Source organism: Mustela nigripes, chromosome 8 (genome assembly GCF_022355385.1).
Source record: "Mustela nigripes isolate SB6536 chromosome 8, MUSNIG.SB6536, whole genome shotgun sequence".
NCBI classification, from domain to species: Eukaryota; Metazoa; Chordata; class Mammalia; order Carnivora; family Mustelidae; genus Mustela; species Mustela nigripes.
In genome coordinates, this window is record NC_081564.1 from 30,591,778 (window position 1) to 30,598,167 (window position 6,390).

Consider the following 6,390-nt stretch of genomic DNA (forward strand, 5'->3'; position numbering starts at 1 on the left):
AATTAAAATTATGAGTTCCCGTCAGAGAGCATTTTCAGAGAAGACTTCATTTTAAAGAAGTTAAAAGTCCACTTGTTTTGGTATAAACCTTTCTCTGACTCCTCTGAATGTTGTTGGTAATCTAGCCAAGGAAAGGGGAACTCCATATCATGAAAGACTGAGCCACAGCCTTAGTGATCAGCCAGGAAGTGCTGTTGGTCTAAATACTGAATGAATAATTTCCTATCATAAATTTAATAATAAACTTGATAAGTTTTATAATAAATTTCTTAGCTACAAATTTCTATAAGGTGTAATCAGGCAACACACGCTTTTTTTTTTTTTTTTTAATTTTATTTATTTGAGAGAGAGAATTAGAGTGAGCATGAAAGGGGGAAGTTCAGAGGGAGAAGCAGACCCCCTGCTGAGCAGGAAGCCTGATGTGGGCCTGGATCCTGAGACTCCAGGATCATGACCTGAGCTGAAGGCAGTCGCTTAACTACTGAGCCACCCAGGCACCCGTGACAAAATCTTTTAAGGGGACCTGGTTGAAGAAAGAAGGACAATTGTGAGAAGGGGTTGAAGCTTCAGGGCACAGGTGATGGGGTCATTCCACCCCCCCCCCCCCTGGACTTCCCTCTAGTCAACTGTAAACATTTGTTTAGAGACTTGAATTGTGAAGTCATGGAAGCAAAATACAAGGAAATATCCAAATTCAGTGACCATAAAATCTTCAAGAAAACGCATGACATTTCCAGCGTTTCCCCTATTGTCCCAGTGGCTATCTTATTAGCAGATTCCATTTTAATGCTAACGAGAAAGAATTCATAGAATTCATTGATTGAGACAAATCGAGAGTTTAAAAAAAGAAAAGCTTTATTATGCCTTTAGACTTGCGCTTCTTCACTGTCAAGCGAAATGTTCTGGAAGCACAAAAGAGAAGAAGAGAAGTAAGGCTACCTCTGATAAAGGAGTCGACCATCCGAACCTCAGCAGTTTGGGACTATCTGTCCCAGTTAGAAAAAAAAAATGGATTTGGGACAACGGAATTTCTTTTCTGAATATGAAGCAGACACTGGAGATCTGACATCTTTTCAACCACTACATGGCCAACAGGTATTGTCCTGAACCTTACCCACCACTTTTCCACCTGTCAAAACTGCCTCTAGCTTTAAGGCAGGGTTTCTCACCTCAGCACTCCTTACAACTGAAGCTGGAGGATTCTTTGTTGGGGGGACTGTCATGTGCACAGCAGGACACTTACGGGATTCCTGGTGTCCTGGGTGCCAGCAGCACCTCCTGCCTCTCCGTTCTGACAGCCAAACACGTCTCTGAACATTTTCAATTGTCCCCCTGGGAGACAAAATTGCCTCTAGTTGAGAATAACTGCTCTAAAGCATCCAGACCAACAATAAAATACCCGACAGGACCTCAAAGTTTCTCACAATTTGAGGCCGCAGGCTACACTCTGAACCCCAGACAGCCATCTTGCAAATGTCCGCCAGGAGCACAGGGTGGATGGGGTAGGACCGATGGGTCAGGGCAGAGGCACCATTATTAGCAGGAAAGCAAACGCTTGCCACGTTCCGGCAGTGAGGAGAACAGATAACAGCACCACCCCTGAGTCTGACAAGCGCGATCATAAAAGAACAAAAGGACAGGCATTGAATTCCTCTCTGTGCTGGCCATTGAAGGAAGGGCTGACTCTCAAACTTACACCTTAATATTAGCCATCTGAAGAGCATTAAAACAGAGACGATTTTCAAAACAGAGCTTTTCCACAGGAACCAGACGATTTTCACTCCACAATCCAATTCACCAATTTAAAAACCAGACCCACAGCTTCCGTGCTTGGGCCCTTCTTGAGCTGGAGCCATGAGGCCATGCATATCTTCCCAGACTCTTCCACCGCTCCTTGATTTAACGGCAGCATATTTTAACTGGAAATGATTTGTGACAGCTCATAAACAGCTCTGAATACAAACCATTGTCAAAGGAGGTATTAACAAATTTGCACTTCTCAGAGTTCCCACACAGGCAATTTTCTCATCATTCTGACAAGAGAAATGTTTAAGGAAAATGCAACAAACAGTTCTGAGATCTATGGGCAATGTTTTCCAAATAAGTGCATCAAACAGCTATTTCGTTTCAGCAATATGAATTTCCTTTCGCCCCACCAAGTGCACCTGCATCGTGAGATGCCCGGGCACCTGGGCTTTTCCCGTCCACTCACTCTTTTGACCCTACTTTTGACCCTCTCCTTAGAAAAAAGAAGGTTCTCTAAGGTATGCCCCGTACACATACCTACACGTGCAGGCTTACCAGGGGTCTCGTTTGCAAAGGTCTCTCTAAGAAAGCGTCCCCAGGGTGCCAGACGGCTGGAGGGGCTACTAGGGGCGTTCTCTAACTTGACCCAGTTCACACCAGCTCTGGACTGAAACCCAGCAGTCCTGATGAAATGCCTACCCTGAAGCCAGGCTTCAGAAACACCATTGTTCTCACTCAGTACTTCTCAAACTTTAAGGTGCATGAATCCCCTGGGGACCTCGTTAAAAAGCAGGTTGTGTTCTGTGGGACAGAGGCAGGGCTGAAAGTCTGCATTTCTAACCAGCATCGCAGGGAGGTGACTCAGATAACAGAGCAAGGAAAGAGGCTCTAGCTTAAAAGACAAGTGAGGTCTACTCCCAACATGGATAGGACCCACCTCTGACACAGGAAAATGCTTTTAGAGGAAGCAAACAGATTTCGTTTGCTTCCCAAAGTTCCCACCACCAGATTCATGGATCGGAGTCCTGTCAACATACATAATCACTGTTCTAATTTTCGATAGGATAACAGAGCATTACAACCTGCTGTGTACACACAGCACCCCTTCCCCCAGGGAATCAAGGGGCTTTAAATTGAATCTTTCTTGCAAAGAAATTCCATTTGATTTCTGGACAAGACTAAGACTCATAATGTCCTATAAATAAGGGGTACGCCATTTTCTAAAAGGTTATCGTGCACAAAGGTTAGGCAGAAACAAGAAGACCACAAACCATAGTAATAAAAGTAGGCCAAATAACATCACTACTATCATTGATAATAATTATTATTATCATAAGAAAAATTGTCTCCTTAGGAAACAAATAACCACCAAAATTGCTCCTTCCCTAATCTTCCCCAACCTGCTAAGATACAACTCCAGTCGCTCAGCCAAAAACTCTGATGCACGCTTGTCTTTCTTAGCCCTCACCAAATCCTCAAAATGCTGCCTCCCGAGTCCTGGCTCATTCTCTCCACCTAGGCCACCCTGACCTGGGAAACCATCATCTCCTGGGACTTGATACTGTACGGTCCTGTACGGTCACCAGCTTCACTCCAGAGATCCTGTGAAGCTCAGAGGAGACACTGCTCTGCTCCACACCCGGAATGGCACCTTTTCAGCCGAGCCCTCCAGGACCACGAGCCCACACGCACCCCTGGCCTCCCTCCCCTCACTCTCCCTTGCCCCTGTTCCTCTTCAGCTACACGACCTTGCTCAAGGCCTTTACACAGAGCTCTCTCTGCCTAGAAATCATTCTAAATATCCACATGGACCACTCCCTGGGGTCCCTGTCCAAATGTCACCTGAACAATAAAGTTCCCTGACCCCTAGCACACAGAATCCTACTTTGGTTAACAGTGGAGCTTTTCAGAAACACAATATGGGATGTGTCCGTGAAGGCAAACACAGCATCTGGAGCTTCAGGCCCAGCTATTCCCTCTAGATCAGGTGAGCAGCCTTCCAGCATCCATGCCCTGTCTGCGCCCCGTCTTCCTTGGCCGTGCAAGGGGAGACCTTCCATACCCATGCCCGGTCTCCACACCACGACCAAGTGAACAGAGCTTGTCATCCTGCAGCTTTGAACACTTTGATGACTTCCCAAAGCCTTTAAGACCCGACTGCCTCCGAAGAGAAAACCCTTAGCCCTCCTGCAGGACCCCTAGCCCATGCTACTTTCCATTTCCAGCTGCTGAGTCTGTTCCCCTGCCTCTCGTGTGAGTCCCTATCCTGGGCTGGCTGTCCTTCACCGCCCAGGTCCCACCTCCAGAAACCCCCCAGCGACCCCAGGAAACCACAGAACCTCCCTCAGGTTCATGCTCGCCCTCGCTAGCTGTCTCAGAAGTCTACATCAATTCGCAGGACTGCTCCATCCCTGCATTCTCCCCCACTTTCCAGTCAGCTCTGTGAGGTCCGGCTGAGCTCGCGGAGTCAGGGAGAGGCTTGTCAGGAACTCACGCAAAGGTTTCATGGTCAGTGACACCGGAGTGTAAATGGCCAAGTGCTCTGTGCCCAATCGAGAGAGCAGGTGTCTGCGAGTCTACAGAAAAGAAATAAGAATACGACACAGCCTGATCGTTAGGACTTGAATATCAAAAAGACAATTCTGAATTCCAGCTTTTCCTGTTTTCACTGAATACATTCCTTCTTTCGTTGTGTCTGTCTCTCTCCCTCTCTTATGTGCAGATTTCATAAGGTAATGCACACTGTACCTCCCTTTACAAATTAACCCCCATTAGCACCATGTGCCACAATCAATCCCAAAAGGAATCTTGCCTGCTGGTATTATATCAGTCATTAGAAAGACTTATTAGCTTAGCCTCATACTAGTTTACCTGCAAGCTTAGAAATTTCATCAAACAGTGAAGGGAGAGAAGAAAAAAAATGGATTTTTAAAATATTACTCCTCCTTGATTCTTATTACATCTCTATAAAGATATGAAGCAAAGGACATACTTCAGTAATAAGCCTAAGCCCTAGAATGGCACCAGACAAAAACATGTCGGGCTGTCCCCCACAACGACTGCCTCTAGTCACCTGGAGGCTCTGGCCCCTGGTGCCCGCTCCCCACATCTTGGCAGCTGTGACACCTGACACTCCTCCCTCCACTTCCCCGCCCCCCACCACTGCACCCCTCCTCTGTACCTCAGTGCCTCCAGACTGAAGGCATCCACCCCTTGGGGCTCCCCTGGGACAGCCCGCCGTTCGATCCTGCCTCCAGAGCCCAGGCCAGGCAGAAACCACTCGGACTTGGGAATGGGGGTGGAAGAGGCCGTGTGCCAAGAGCAGGCAGGCCTGGACCCTGGACCCTCTGGCTGCCCCTGCTAACACAGGAGCATGAGTTTGTCTCGTGCCATCTGTTCTCGGAGGCCTCATGGTGCAGCCAGTGGTTTGGAAAACAAGCAAAGTGCCGAGATACAAAATAAACAGAAGAAAAACCCAACAAGACCACATGGGGACTACACGGGAACAGGGCCCAGCTTACAATGTCCTTGTGCAGACGTGACTGTGGACATGGAAGGAAGACTGCAAAGAAGGCTGCTTCTAAACATTTCGTGGGAGCCTTGCCTGTAATATCAGCCAAAGGCACCCTAGCTTGTCATGACAGCTTCTGCACATTCTTCAACAGCCTTTACGTACCACATATTCAGATATCTGCCACATACGTCAGCGCTGAGATTCCATCCTGCTAAGTGTGGACGGACCAATAATTCACATGAGGACGCTATGTGATGCCACAGAGATACAATGTCCCAGTCATATGTCACAGATGCATACACGCACACACACACACACACACACAAATGCATCATCATCTACCTGTAAGGAATTCCTAATTCTGAACATGACTAAGGACAGAGGCTGGACCTTGTCCCCCACATGTCCAGCAGTCCCAGTGCCTAAGGCTGCATTGGGGACCCACCCACTTCCAATGGAATGACTAGAGTGCCAACCCTGTCATCAGTCTTGGGTTTCAATTCATTATAATAATATTAGCAATGACTACTGGAAGTACATCTCATGTGCAGCAGAGGTCAGTTACCTGGTCCAACACAAGGCTGTGGCCCTCCCTTGGGTCCCCAAAACCCTGCTGCCCCAGGCAGAATGCACACAATAAATGACTGCTGAAGGAATAAATGCCTATTTGCATTTGAGCTTCAGCAATGACGTCCACTTCTCCCTGAAAACTTCATTTTCGGCAAGGAGGCTTGTTCTGATTCCAACACGAGAAGGTGTCCCACACGTCCTATCGCTAGAAGACCCAAGTCCCCTTCGAATCATTTCTGCGCAACCACAAAAATAATATTCTTTTCAATCTGCATCATTTTCAGAGTTGAGTTTTCATATAAGCCACAATATTTATTTTGAAGACCCATAAGAAAGGCATCCTAGCCTTCCCCACTGGGGCCACAGGTCAGGAATTCCACATTTGGATTAAGCAATTGTTCCTCAAGATACCAGCTCCTTAAAATGTAAATAATCCCAAGGGGTCAATTCTGAAAACACTAACAGCTATTAACACTTTGGTGTGAAGTAGCTCAGGCATATACCTATTTATTGGTAGTCTGGTGGTCATTCATTCACTCAACAAACAATTACCCGATAAT

The 6,390-nt window shown here is 46.9% G+C and overlaps 1 long non-coding RNA gene across 1 annotated transcript; it reads right to left on the minus strand.

Annotated features, from left to right (window-relative positions):
• Positions 1–777: 777 nt before the first annotated feature.
• LOC132023451 (uncharacterized) lies at positions 778–5,006 on the minus strand. The gene is made up of 3 exons (XR_009405956.1): positions 4,928–5,006; positions 4,241–4,322; positions 778–902 (listed from the first exon to the last, which is right to left on the minus strand). It is a non-coding gene; the product is annotated as an uncharacterized LOC132023451 (long non-coding RNA).
• Between the last annotated feature and the right edge of the window lie 1,384 nt (positions 5,007–6,390).